At 45.3% G+C, this 15,756-nt stretch overlaps 1 long non-coding RNA gene across 1 annotated transcript; it reads left to right on the forward strand.

Annotated features, from left to right (window-relative positions):
- Positions 1 to 2,713: 2,713 nt before the first annotated feature.
- Positions 2,714 to 7,538, forward strand: LOC142652788 (uncharacterized). Its single transcript, XR_012847928.1, has 3 exons — positions 2,714 to 2,833; positions 6,895 to 7,056; positions 7,451 to 7,538. It is a non-coding gene; the product is annotated as an uncharacterized LOC142652788 (long non-coding RNA).
- The last annotated feature ends 8,218 nt before the right edge of the window (positions 7,539 to 15,756 follow it).

The following is a 15,756-nucleotide window of genomic DNA, read 5'->3' on the forward strand; positions in this document are numbered from 1 at the left end:
TTGGTAGAAGATCGTGTCACTCTCTCAGACTTAGGAGCAGTTGGAGACTGATTACCCACGGGCGTCGACACAGAAGCTGTGTCTGGCAGATCCTTTACACCAGAGCAATTTGGTTCTACTAGTGTTCTTAGAGTCTCAGCTATCTCGTTTATTGGATCTCCCATGTTTTTGACCTCCGCCTGTACCTAAACCATCCAAGCCTGCAGATTGCCCTGACCTTTAGTTTAGTTATCTGTGACAAATTTCTGCTGCATGCCCTGACCATTAGCTATGTGACCAATTACAAAACTTTGCCGCCTGTCCTGACCTTTTTCTATACCAGACCACGCTGATTTGCACTGCAACTCTTATGTTGGCATCACCTAGAAAGAGTACTCTGGAGGTAGCAATCTGGGGTTCCATTGCAGCAAAGTTCAGATACCTGTACAGGGGTTAAAGAGTAAGGACCAGGGGTCCCCCTTAGACTCCGCTCCCCGATCAAATCCCTTGACAAAGTGGGTTCACATTGTCACCTGCTGGCTCCGTGACAGAAAACCCCACGGGGTCCGTGACACTTATTTTCAAAAGAGCCTCTGAAAAATAACTGGATTCTGATTGGTCGCTATAGGCAACTGCCCCACTTTTCTTTTCCACTAGTTTTAATATACAGTTAGGTTCAGAATTATTTGGACAGTGACACAATTTGGGCATTTTAGCTGTTTACTAAAACATATTGAATATAGATATAATATACAGTTATATAATCAATATGGGCTTAAAGTGCGGACTCTCAGCTTTAATTTGAGGGTATTCACATCCTTTTTTGAGGAAGGGTTTAGGAATTACAGCTCTTTAATATGTAGCTGCCTCTTTTTCAAATGAACAAAGGAAATTGGACAATTTATCAAAAGCTATTTAATGGGCTGCATGGGCTATTCCCTCGTTAATCCATCATCAATTAAGCAGGTAAGAGGTCTGGAGTTGATTCCAGGTGTGGCATTTGTATTTGGAAACTTTTGCTGTGAACCCACAACATGAGGTCAAAGGAGCTCTCAATGCAAGTGAAACAAACCATCGTTAGGCTGAAAACAATGAAGAAACCCATTAGAGAGAGAGCACAAAATGTTAGGAGTGGCCAAATCAACAGTTTGGTACATAATTGAAAAAAATAAAATAAAAAAGAGCACACTGGTAATCTTGTGAACTCCAAAAGGCTTGAACGTCCATAGAATACAACAGTGGTAAATGATCACAGAAGGTGATGGTGAAGGAAAAAGCCCTTCACAACATCTACCCAAGTGAAGAACACTCTCCTGGAAGTAGGTGTATCAGTACCTAAGTCTACCATAAAGAGAAGACCTCATGAGAGCAAATACAGAGAGTTCACCACAAGGTGCAAACCATTAATCAGCCTCAAAAATAGAAAGGCCACATTAGACTTTGCCAAACAATATCTAAAGAAGCCAGCCCAGTTCTGGAACAGCATTCTTTGGACAGATGAAACTAAGATCAACCTGCACCAGAATGATGGGAGGAAGAAAGTATGGAGAAGGCTTGGAGCATTTCATGATCCAAGGCACACCACATCCTTTGTAAAACATGGTGGAGGCAGTGTGATGGCATGGGCATTCCTGGCTGCCAAAAGCACTGGGTCACTAGTGTTTATTGATGATGTGACTGAAGACAGAAGCAGCCGGATGAATTATGAAGTGTTCAGGGATTTACTTTCTGCTCAGATTCAACCAAATGCAGCAAGGTTGATTGGACGTCGCTTCACAGAACAGATGGACAATGACCCAAAACATACTGCAAAAGCAACCCAGGAGTTTTTTAAGGCAAAGAAGTGGAATATTCTGCAATGGCCAAGTCAATCACCAGATCTCAACCCGAACGAGCATGCATTTCACTTGCTTAAGACAAAACTTAAGGCAGAAAGACCCATAAACAAGCAACAACTGAAGACAGCTGCAGTAAAGGCCTGGCAAAGCATCAGAAAGGAGGAAACCCAGTGTTTGGTGCTGTCCATCGGTTCCGGACTTCAGGCAGTCATTGCCTGCAAAGGATTCTCTACACAGTATTAAAAAAATATATTGTATTTATGTTAATGTTAATTTGTCCAATTACTTTTGAGCCCCTGAAATGATGAGGCTGTCTAGAAAAATGTTGCAAGTCCTAAATGTTTCACAGGATATTTTTGTGCAACCCCTTGAATTAAACCTGGAAGTCTACACTTCAATTGCATCTCAGTTGTTTCATTTCAAATCCAATGTGGTGGCATGCAGAGCCCAAATCATGAAGTGTGTCACTGTCCAAATAATTCTGGACCTAACTATATATCTCTACCATTGAGTATAGTGAGTCTACTGTTTCTAGGTCATTCATATGTAGGAGCGCAATAGTGTACTATTTTTGCTGCTTGTGATGGTGTTACGGGTTTCATCACCTATCAGCAGCCCTTGGAATATTTTATTAAATATTCCAGTTATATCTTTAAAATAATCTGTGGTGCAGGTGTCCATACTTTCAGTTATTAAGGAAGGGATACCAGTACTCAATTCATAGGTCCAGCCACCCTTGTTATGGCACCACCTACCATGCCTTCCGTTTGATGTCATCACCTGTTTGATGTCATCACAATGTTGCTGATGTTGGCCATTATGACATCACCACTGTAATGTCACTACCACTATTATGTCACCACTTCTGTAGCTCGATCAGCCTGTTACCCATCTCCCCACAGCAGCACATCCTCCTATAGCAGCACATCTTATCTTTCTGTACACAGAAGCACATTCTCCTCTTCGCAGCATATTCTCCCCTCCTACCATTCATCACATACTCTTCTCCTTTGGCTGTAAGTACAGTAATTCAGAATTTCAATCTAAATGTACCAGAGATAAAGTAGTGATCATGGGGGCAGGCATATATTTTTGTTGCGTTTTGTCTTTTCCTGTCAGTAATCCCATTGATAAATACTTTATTCATCCCCTCCCCATTCTAAAATAGTTTCTCACAGGCATAGATAACATTCAAGTGCACAGTAAATAGAGATAAGGTGCAGTATCCCATTAAAGGGGTTATACGAGATTAGAAAAACATGACTGCTTTCTGTCACTCTTGTTCATGGTCTATGTTTGGTACTGTAGCTCATCCCCATTCAAATACTAGACATAGGCAATAGTGTGGCTGTTTCTAGAAGAAAGCAGGCGTGTTTTTCCAATCTCATACAATCCCTTTAATTCCTCATGAAGGACTCCATTGCACTCCATGTTTTTAGATGTGTTTAGTTGGAAACTATCACTAAAGATCCTTGATCCCAGGTTATACAAGAAAAATCAGTATGAGGGAACCTGTATTTGCAGACATACTATATCGCTTGTGGGGCAGAGAACAGAAACGACCTAGCGCTGAATTTAAAAAAACAAAAAAAAACTTATTGTATTTTTACTGCTAGGAGTATAATAGAGATCAAGCATAACTATTACATTCTTAATAGAGTATAGTGTACTTTATGCTGAATGTTCAGTGTTTTTGCTTTACACTTGTTTTTCCTAACCAAAGTTTCATGGAACTTGGTTAAAGTTTCTGAGACTGTTACTTAGATGCAGTACAAGCCGCACGAATAGACAAAACGCTCCGCCTGAGCAAAACACGAAGGGGCCTTCATTCTACTGATTGGTCAGTTTTCCAGGGTTCGTACCCCCACAGATCAAAGATTGATGGCCAGCCTGATACATTCATTTATTTGGAGTTTGCAATATGTCTTTGCTGTCATCTTCTGTTTCCATTCTTTTTTTTTTTCAAAGACAAAGCTCTGGCCTTTCCATTTGTCAACCCCCTGAAAAACATATTAAAGTGTGGAATCCAGTCAGAACTTATCTTCTGACATGTCATATTGATATTTTTATTTAAATATATCTCTACAGATCACCTGCTTGGATATCTAAGATCTCTATATTGTTACATAGCAGTCAAACCCTTTATGACAAAAAATGTTGTATGTTAAAGAGGCTCTGTCACCAGATTTTGCAACCCCTATCTGCTATTGCAGCAGATAGGCGCTGCAATGTAGATTACAGTAACGTTTTTATTTTTAAAAAACGAGCATTTTTGGCCAAGTTATGACCATTTTTGTAATTATGCAAATGAGGCTTGCAAAAGTCCAAGAGGGTGTGTTTAAAAGTACAAGTCCAAGTGGGTGTGTATTATGTGCGTACATCGGGGCGTTTTTAATACTTTCACTAGCTGGGCGCTCTGATGAGAAGTATCATCCACTTCTCTTCAGAACGCCCAGCTTCTGACAGTGCAGATCTGTGACGTCACTCACAGGTCCTGCATCGTGACGGCCACATCGGCAGCAGAGGCTACAGTTGATTCTGCAGCAGCATCAGCGTTTGCAGGTAAGATCGACTTACCTGCAAACGCTGATGCTGCTGCAGAATCAACTGTAGCCTCTGGTGCCGATGTGGCCGTCACGATGCAGGACCTGTGAGTGACGTCACAGATCTGCACTGTCACAAGCTGGGCGTTCTGAAGAGAAGAGGATGTTACTTCTCATCAGAGCGCCCAGCTAGTGAAAGTATTAAAAACGCCCCGATGTACGCACATAATACACACCCACTTGGACTTGTACTTTTAAACACACCCACTTGGACTTTTGCAAGCCTCATTTGCATAACTACAAAAATGGTCATAACTTGGCCAAAAATGCTCGTTTTTTTAAAATAAAAACGTTACTGTAATCTACATTGCAGCGCCTATCTGCTGCAATAGCAGATAGGGGTTGCAAAATCTGGTGACAGAGCCTCTTTAAGAGCCGGCTTTAAAGAGGCTCTGTCACCACATTATAAGTGCCCTATCTCCTACATAAGGAGATGGGCGCTATAATGTAGGTGACAGTAATGCTTTTTATTTAATAAAACAATCTGTTTTCACCATTTTATTAGCGATTTTAGATTTATGCTAATGAGTTGCTTAATGCCCAAGTGGGCGTGTTTTTACTTTAGACCAAATGGGCGTTGTACAGAGGAGTGTATGACGCTGACCAATCAGCATCATGCACTCCTCTCCATTCATTTACTCAGCGCATAGGGATCCTGCTAGATCCTTATGTGCTGTCTTATACTAACACATTAACGATACTGAAGTGTTTAGACAGTGAATAGACATTCCCCGGGATGTCTATTTACAATCTCTGCACTTCGTTACTGTTTCTATGGTAGTTACAGGAGAGGAGGCGTAATCTTATTGTAACCTGTCATTTACTGCGTAATCTCACGATATTACGCTTCCTCTGCTGTAACTACCACAGACAGAGTAACGAAGTGCACAGATTGTGAATAGACATCCCGTGGAATGTCTATTCACTGTCTAAACACTTCAGTATTATTAATGTGTAAGTATAAGACAGCACATAAGGATCTAGCAGGATCCCTATGCGCTGAGTAAATGAATGGAGAGGAGTGCATGACGCTGATTGGTCAGCGTCATACACTCCTCTGTACAACGCCCACTTGGTCTAAAGTAAAATCACGGTGAGACAACTCTTTAAAATATAACTCCAGCAGGGTCGGACATAGACAGCTGAGGGCCACCATGCAAGAATGGTACAATTGCATTTATAGAGTGTCCCCCTTATGTCTCTTCAAGAAGCCATGAGTAATTGTGTTATGAAATTCATTAGCTCATTCTCTAACATGCAATCTAATAGACCTTAGGGTGCTGCTAGCTGCTTCTAAAGTTGGAAGAGGACCCCCTTAGCTACTTGGTTGTGCATACTGTATTTCCGCACCTCTATTCTAGGGGCACTGTCCTAAGGGCACTCTATTTGGCACTGTCACTAGCTTCTAAGAAGAATGTAATTGGCACTTTTCTTGGAGCTTTGTGGTTTTCTCTGTTCTGTAGGCACCCTAGCTAGCTCTGCTTTAAGGACACTGTTGCTGGCTCTATTAAAGAGGCACTATGGCATCTAAAAATTGATATTATTTCACTACAGACATATTTTCATTACATCAGTTTTGACCTAACTCATCGCAACATCATTAACGGGGTTGTCCTGAGGCACAAAAACACGACCATTGCTCTTATAATATAAAAGTAAAACACTTACTAATTAGTTTATATTAGCAAAGATGCCCTAATCGCCTGAATAGTTATATGATCCACAAAGTTTAGTAGTTTTTCATAAAGCTGGGACAAGTCGTCAGGGGGAGCTGGCCTTTACCGTATGTGTCGGTATGGAATAAAGGAGCCTGGTGTTTTGGCACATTGATGGTCATGTGGGTGAAAAGAGCTGGATGGCAAACTACAGAGAATTTGAAAACAGAGCTCAAATGCAAAGAGAAGGATGCCGGGGCCAGTGGCGGGCCGACACATATGGGAGGGGGAGGCAGCTCCCTGTGACAACATACCACAGCTATATGAAAAATTACTAAACTTCCAGGATCACGTGACCGCTCCCCCGATCGGGCGATCAAAGCATCTTTGCTAATGGTAGCTAATTAGTAAGTGCTTTACTTTATATTATATGAGCAATGGTCATGTATTTTGTGCCTACGGACAACCTATTTAATAGGGGATACTTGGAGGAAAAAGATTAGAATCCCGTTCCTAATACATAAATGAACATTTCAGTGCAATTGTTGCCTTTTATAACTAGGATGCACACCTTTATCAGGTTATTCTAATATTGCTTTAGCTTGTAATTCACAATAAACTAAAAACAAGCCTGAGAACGTTACCACCGTCCCACCAAACTTTAATACAGGTGTTTTCAATGATGTCCCCTAAGCTTTGTATCAGGAGAGCCCTGAAAATTCAGGCATGATATTGGAAACAGGCCAATACATACATTCTAGCAGTAGGGTAGCAGATATTGTATTACCTCTCCTTACAGATGTTTAACGTCTTTCTCAGAACTGACGGCATGATGAAGAATCTCGCATTTTTTTGGCATTCCACTGCACTAATGGTCATCAGCTTGATTTATATGGTGGCATAAACCATGGGAAATCAGTGACATTAAGTAATGCAACCGGAAAACATGATGAGGCCTTCTGGACAGGCAGCAAATATACGGTAAATCAAGTGCGTAGCTAATGGCTCATGGGCCAAAAGTTATTCTTGGGGCCCCCCCCCAGCTTCTACTCATGGCCGACAGCCCGTAGCTTTTAGCTGCATCGCTGGGTCTCCTAAGTGACCCAACGATGCAGCACTAGCAGCCAGGGGTGTCACTAAGGTCTTAAAACGTCAGGGGAGATAGCATATTTATAGTGCTATAGCACTAGGACCCTATAGAACTAAGACCCTATAACTATAAATATGATTAGATACAGTGGCTTAACAGACTTTATCACATATGATAGGATTAGATATAGGGCCCAGCTCGCTGACATTGCGGCTCCAGCGCTGGACCCAGGAAAAGTAAGATAATAATTGCTTTGCTTTTATATTTGTTTGTGGATTTTTACAGGCTCGGTTGTTGGACTACTTCAAGTTCGAAGACTAATTCGATAACGGCTTTTTTTATTTTCAACAAAATGGTTAAAGAGGATTGTGTGGGAGTTTTATATTTCAATAAAATATTTTTTCTATGTCCTTGTATTTTTTTTAAGTTCATTACTACCGCCTTATTAATGGCCGCTGGCTGATTGACCATGTCCATTACTAAGGCGGGGCTTAAAGTTACCCGGTGAAAAGGCTAGCACCAGCCCCCATTATTTCCCCGGTACCCACCGGCATGCAGGAGGGCTTCATAGGAAGCTGTCAGTATATGGAATAAAAAGTGATCAGAAAGTCTCATGCACCCTAAAAGGGTACTAATAGAAACTACAGCTTGGCCTCATAACACTCAATCGCCCCCAAAAAATATTATGGCTCTCAGAATATGGCGACAAAACATACATTTTAATTTTAACAATCAGTTTTTTCCTTGTAAAAGTAGTAAAACATAAAAAACTATATGAATTTGTATCGTTGTAATCGTATTAAAGTTAACATGCTGTTTCTACTGCACGTTCAATGCCGTAAAAACGAAACCACAAAAAATGGAAGAATCGCTGTTTTTTCCAATTCCACTTCACAAATATTGTTTTTCCCGTTTCCGACAACATTATATGGTACAATAAATGGTGCCGTGAAACTATAAACTCGCCCCGCAAAAAATAAGCCATCATATGGCAATAGAGATGGAAAAATAAAAAAGTTATTGCTTTTGGAAGTGGCGAGGAAATAAATGTGAAAATCCAAAAAAATTGTGTGATGGGAAGGGATTAAGGGAGTAGCGAGGGGTGTGACCAAACATAGAGAAAATTGGTAAATAAATACATTCGCTATTAAATAATATTTACTATTGAGATTTGTTAGGTAAAATGTAGTTTTTAAATTGAGAAGCAATTTAAACTTGGAGAGTAATTACTCCTCCGTACTCTCTCAAAATAAGCTAGACCAAAGCAGGTAACAGGGAGAGATCCACACAAGCTACAGTCCCAGATTCTTCAGAGGATACCACGTCCACCAGCACATACGGTAAGCGATAGACAATTAGTCCCAGCATTGCGCTTCGTTCTCCTGGGCCCTGTAGTTCCACAGTGCATTGATATCTAGACGCTGGCTCTTAGGTATTTCAAAGTGTCGAAACAGATCATCTTTGAAAATAAGGATGGAAGATAGTGTTTATTTATTTATTTATACTCACAAAATATATGGCAAATTAAAGTGTATTAAGGCCTCATTCCCACGACAGGGTTTCCCGGCCGGGTGCCGGCCGTTCATAAATCGGCCGGCACCCGGCTGCATTAGGAATAATAGACCCCTAATGGGGCTATTCACACGACCGATTTTTTGACGGCCGGGAAAACCGGGCGTCAAAAAATAGGACATGCTCTATCTTCGGCCGGGTACCCGGCCGCCCGGCTCCCATGGAAGTCTATGGGGCCGGGTAATACACGGCCATCACCTAGATGTGTCCCGAGTGATGGCCGAGTTTTCCGGCGCTTGCGCTCTATCTCCTCCTCACAGCTCAGAGTGCATGTGAGGAGGAGGAGTTGATGCCATTCTGACGAATGGCATCGCTGTACACGGTGTGGCAGGGCCGGGGTGTACAGCATGTGGAAGGGAGCTCTGCGCTGGCTCCCTTCCCCTGCTTGTTTTAAAAGCGCCCTGGCCCGGCGACACCTTCGATCGCGCCGCTAGCAGCTGCTGCGGCTGCTACTACTGTAGCGACGCCACTATAGCAGAGCAGGGAGGTATCTCCCCGCTCTGCTATGTGCTAGCCGCACTTTAGCTCCTTGAACGAGCGGAATCCCCGTGTGTTCGGGGATTCCGCTCCTGGACAGAGCGCTTGATGTCACTGTCCAGATCTGCCCGGCCCGGCACGGATGCAAAACTTTATGCAAACCGGCCGGGCAGAATGGCCGATTTTACCGGCCAGCACTCGGGCTCGGGCGCGACCCGGTCGTGTGAATCCCGCCTAAAAGTTAAAACATCAAACATGTGGCACGCCAAGTTCGGAGTCCAATTTAAACTTGGATCTTCTCTCAAAACAAGTATGTGAGCTTTAGCTTCTTTTTATAGAAAATAAATGATCCATGGTAATTTTGTTCTCAGGCCTTACACAATTATAAACTCGACAAGGTAGCCTGCAAGTAAACTAAATATGCTCAACAAAACCCAACTTTTAGGGTATGTTCACACAAGGCGGATTCACTGCGTAAAAGTATCCGCCCTGTGCACCGTAGGGAATTCCGCCCAAAAAACCACACCAAATTGGGGTGCAGTTTTCCAGACGGAATGTCCGCTGCGGAAAACTGCACAGAAAAAACAAAATGGATACTTACCATGGCAACGCGTCTCTCTGATTGCATTTACGCAGCATGTAAATGAGATTTGTTCAAATCTCATCCACTCTGCTGCAACTGTATTATGCTGCAGATTTTTCACAACAAAATCTGGAGCAGAAAATCTACAGTATTTATGCCACATGTGAACATATCCTTAAAGGGAACCTGTCACCAGCATTTCACATATTGAACTTTACTTATCCCTCACTGGCCGCTGCAATCAAAAATTCATTGCCATTATTCCCTCTCCTAAACTCCTCCTCCGACTGTAAATAACGGTCTGCAAACATTTTGCGCCTTTTATCGGAATAATCCGGTATCTCATTGTACGAACATACCAGAATAGGACATCAATGCGCAAGCTCAGGATTTTGTGGTGAGGAGCTGTCAATCAAAAGTAAGGAGGCGGGGCAAACTCGGAAAGACTTGAGGAATGAAGATATGACTCTTTTCAAACGAAGATTTGACTCTTTTCAAACGAAGATTTGACTCTTTTATGCTCATTAGCAACAGTGACACTATATGCAAGGAGAGGGGGAGCTGTGTGGAACTATATACAAGGAAGGACTCTGTGGCACTATATACAAGGGGAGGCTGTGTGTCACTATATAAAAGGGAAGGGGGAGCTGTCTGACACTATATACAAGGGGAGCGGAAGTTGTGTGGCACTATATACAAGGGGGTTGGGCTGTGTGGCGCTATCTACAGGGGACTGTGTGTGGCGCTATCTACAGGGGACTGTGTGTGGCGTTATCTACAGGGGGCTGTGTGTGGCACTATCTACAGGGGGCTGTGTGTGGCGCTTTATACAGGAGGCTGTGTGTGGCGCTATATAGAGGAGGCTGTGTGTGGCGCTATAAACAGGAGGCTGTGTGTGGCGCTATCTACAGGGGATGCTGTGGCGCTATATACAGGGGGCACAAAGGGGGCACGGTTACTGATGGGGCACTTTTATTACCATTTGGGGCACTGTGGATTACGAGTTTGTTTAGAGGGTGGAGTATAGGTGAGGAGGATGCAGGAAAAGCGAGAAACCAACATGTCTGTGTGTCAAATTCAGCAGAGATGAGCCGTGGCAGGAATAAATCGTCACAGTTGTCTGGGCCAGATGGAGAAAAAAAGGGAAAGTGAACGACTCTAATCAGAGGAAACATCACCTGTGAGTCACTGGATGTAAATGTGCTATAATCATTTATATGGTCTGCAGAGCTCCTGTGTATAATTGCCATCTACCACTATATGGTCACTACATGGTGGTAATATTGGTCTTTGTATAGTGGTTTTTATTCCGTAACAGTGTGGGGGTATTCTTCAGACACTATGTATTTATGGTGTGGTGGTATTATTCAGTAACAGTATGGGGGTATTATACAGTCACTATGCGGTAATGGTGTGGTGGTAATATTCAGTACATCTATGGGGGTATTATTCAGTCACTATGTGGTTATGTTGTGGCGGCATTATTCAGTCACTATGTGGACATGATGTGGTATTCAGTAACAGTATGGGGGTATTATTCAGTCACTATGTGGTTATGGTGTGACTGTATTATTCAGTCACAATGTGGTTATGGTGTGGCGGTATTATTCAGTAACAGTATGGGGGTATTATTCAGTCACTATGTGGTTATGGTGCTGTGGTATTATTCAGTAACTGTATGGGGGTATTATTCAGTCACTATGTAGTTAGGGTGGATTTACATGAACGTGTAATACGTCCGTGCAAGGCGCGTGGTTTTCACGCGCCTCGCACGGTCCTATGTTAGTCTATGGGGCAGTGCAGACAGTCAGTAATTTTTGCGCAGCGTGAGTCCGCTGCGTAAAACGCATGACAGGTCCTATATTTCTGCGTTTTTCGCGCATCACGCACCCATTGAAGTCAATGGGTGCGTGAAAATCACGCGCACCACATGATTCGCGCAACATCAGTCAAACGTATGTTTGCAAACAGAAAAGCACCACGTGCTTTTCTGTTTGCAAACATCCAAACAGAGTGTCATAATGATGGCGGCTGCGCTAATCATGCAGCCGCACATCCTATGTGATGACACACGGAGCTGTTAAGTACCTTTTGCGCACGCAAAACGTCGCGTTTTTTGCGTGCACAAAATGCACACGCTCGTGTAAATCCCCCCTTATGGTGTGGCGGTTTTATTCAGTAACAGTAAGGGGTTATTATTCAGTCACTATGTGGTTATGATGTGGTGGTATTATTCAGTAACAGTATGGGCGTATTATTCAGTCACTATGTGGTTACGGTGTGGCAGTATTATTCAGTGACAGTATGGGGGTATTATTCAATCACTATGTGGTTATGATGTGGTGGTATTATTCAGCAACAGCATGGGGGTATTAATCAGTCACTATGTGGATATGGTGTGGCAGTATTATTCAGTAACAGTATGGGGGTATTATTCAGTCCCTATGCGGTTATGATGTGGTGGTATTCAGTAACAGTAGGGGGGTATTATTCAGTCACTATGTGGTTATGATGTGGTGGTATTCAGTAACAGTATGGGCAGGGGCGTAACTAGGAAAGACTGGGCCCCATAGCAAACTTTTGACTGGGGCCCCCCTTTCCCTGGATGTCACACAACCACCCCCTTGTAGATAACGCCATACAGCCCCCCTGTAGATAACACCATACAGAACCCCCCTGTAGATAACACCATACAGCCCCCCTGTAGATAACGCCATACAGCCCCCCTGTAGATAACACCATACAGAACCCCCCTGTAGATAACGCCATACACACCCCCTGTAGATAACGCCATACAGCCCCCTGTAGATAACGCCATACAGCCCCCCCTGTAGATAACGCCATACAGCCCGCCTGTAGATAACGCCATACAGCCCCCTGTAGATAACACCATACAGCCACCCCTGTAGATAACGCCATACAGCCCCCCCTGTAGATAACGCCATACAGCCCCCCTGTAGATAATGCCATACAGCCCCCCTGTAGGTAACGCCATACAGCCCCCTGTAGGTAACGCTATACAGCCCCCCTGTAGGTAACGCTATACAGCCCCCCTGTAGCTAACTCCATACAGCCCCCCTGTAGATAACGCCATACAGCCCCCCTGTAGATAACGCCATACAGCCCCCCTGTAGATAATGCCATACAGCCCCCCTGCAGATAACGCCATCCAACCCCCCTGTAGATAACGCCATACAACCCCCCATGTAGGTAACGCTATACAGCCCACCCTGTATGTAATGCCATACAGCCCCCCCTGTAGGTAACGCCATACAGCCCCCCTGTAGGTAACGCTATACAGCCCCCCCTGTAGGTAACGCTATACAGCCCCCTGTAGGTAACGCCATACAGCCCCCCTGTAGGTAACGCTATACAGCCCCCCTGTAGATAACGCCATACAGCCCCCCCTGTAGATAACGCCATACAGCCCCCTCTGTAGATAAAACCATACAGCCCCCCTGTAGATAACGCCATACAGCCCCCCTGTAGATAACGCCATACAGCCCCCCTGTAGATAACACCATACAGCCCCCCTGTAGATAACGCCATACAGCCCCCCTGTAGATAACGCCATACAGCCCCCTGTAGATAACGCCATACAGCCCCCCTGTAGATAACACCATACAGAGCCCCCCTGTAGATAACGCCATGCAGCCCCCCTGTAGATAACGCCATACAGCCCCCTGTAGATAACTCCATACAGCCCCCCTGTAGGTAACGCCATACAGCCCCCCCTGTAGATAACGCCATACAGCCCCCCTGTAGATAACACCATACAGAACCCCCCTGTAGATAACCCCATACAGCCCCCCTGTAGATAACGCCATACAGCCCCCCTGTAGATAACACCATACAGAACCCCCCTGTAGATAACGCCATACACACCCCCTGTAGATAACGCCATACAGCCCCCTGTAGATAACGCCATACAGCCCCCCCTGTAGATAACGCCATACAGCCCGCCTGTAGATAACGCCATACAGCCCCATGTAGATAACGCCATACAGCCACCCCTGTAGATAACGCCATACAGCCCCCCCTGTAGATAACGCCATACAGCCCCCCTGTAGATAATGCCATACAGCCCCCCTGTAGGTAACGCCATACAGCCCCCTGTAGGTAACGCTATACAGCCCCCCTGTAGGTAACGCCATACAACCCCCCCTGTAGGTAACGCTATACAGCCCACCCTGTAGGTAATGCCATACAGCCCCCCCTGTAGGTAACGCCATACAGCCCCCCTGTAGGTAACGCTATACAGCCCCCCCTGTAGGTAACGCTATACAGCCCCCCTGTAGGTAACGCCATACAGCCCCCCTGTAGGTAACGCTATACAGCCCCCCTGTAGGTAACGCCATACAGCCCCCCTGTAGATAACGCCATACAGCCCCCCCTGTAGATAACGCCATACAGCCCCCTCTGTAGATAAAACCATACAGCCCCCCTGTAGATAACGCCATACAGCCCCCTGTAGATAACGCCATACAGCCCCCCTGTAGATAACACCATACAGCCCCCCTGTAGATAACACCATACAGCCCCCCTGTAGATAACGCCATACAGCCCCCCTGTAGATAACGCCATACAGCCCCCCTGTAGATAACGCCATACAGCCCCCCTGTAGATAACACCATACAGAACCCCCCTGTAGATAACGCCATGCAGCCCCCCTGTAGATAACGCCATACAGCCCCCCTGTAGATAACTCCATACAGCCCCCCTGTAGGTAACGCCATACAGCCCCCCCTGTAGATAACGCCATACAGCCCCCCTGTAGATAACACCATACAGAACCCCCCTGTAGATAACCCCATACAGCCCCCCTGTAGATAACGCCATACAGCCCCCCTGTAGATAACACCATACAGAACCCCCCTGTAGATAACGCCATACAGAACCCCCCTGTAGATAACGCCATACACACCCCCTGTAGATAACGCCATATAGCCCCCCCTGTAGATAACGCCATACAGCCCGCCTGTAGATAACGCCATACAGCCCCATGTAGATAACGCCATACAGCCACCCCTGTAGATAACGCCATACAGCCCCCCCTGTAGATAACGCCATACAGCCCCCCCTGTAGATAACGCCATACAGCCCCCCTGTAGATAATGCCATACAGCCCCCCTGTAGGTAACGCCATACAGCCCCCTGTAGGTAACGCTATACAGCCCCCCTGTAGGTAACGCCATACAGCCCCCCTGTAGATAACACCATACAGCCCCCCTGTAGATAACGCCATACAGCCCCCTCTGTAGATAAAACCATACAGCCCCCCTGTAGATAACGCCATACAGCCCCCCTGTAGATAACGCCATACAGCCCCCCTGTAGATAACACCATACAGCCCCCCTGTAGATAACACCATACAGTCCCCCTGTAGATAACACCATACAGCCCCCCTGTAGATAACGCCATACAGCCCCCCTGTAGATAACGCCATACAGCCCCCCTGTAGATAACGCCATACAGCCCCCCTGTAGATAACACCATACAGAACCCCCTGTAGATAACGCCATACACACCCCCTGTAGATAACGCCATACAGCCCCCTGTAGATAACGCCATACAGCCCCCCCTGTAGATAACGCCATACAGCCCGCCTGTAGATAACGCCATACAGCCCCCTGTAGATAACACCATACAGCCACCCCTGTAGATAACGCCATACAGCCCCCCCTGTAGATAACGCCATACAGCCCCCCTGTAGATAATGCCATACAGCCCCCCTGTAGGTAACGCCATACAGCCCCCTGTAGGTAACGCTATACAGCCCCCCTGTAGGTAACGCTATACAGCCCCCCTGTAGCTAACGCCATACAGCCCCCCTGTAGATAACGCCATACAGCCCCCCTGTAGATAATGCCATACAGCCCCCCTGCAGATAACGCCATCCAACCCCCCTGTAGATAACGCCATACAACCCCCCCTGTAGGTAACGCTATACAGCCCACCC

This window comes from Rhinoderma darwinii, chromosome 5 (genome assembly GCF_050947455.1).
Source record: "Rhinoderma darwinii isolate aRhiDar2 chromosome 5, aRhiDar2.hap1, whole genome shotgun sequence".
In the NCBI taxonomy this organism is placed as follows: Eukaryota; Metazoa; Chordata; class Amphibia; order Anura; family Rhinodermatidae; genus Rhinoderma; species Rhinoderma darwinii.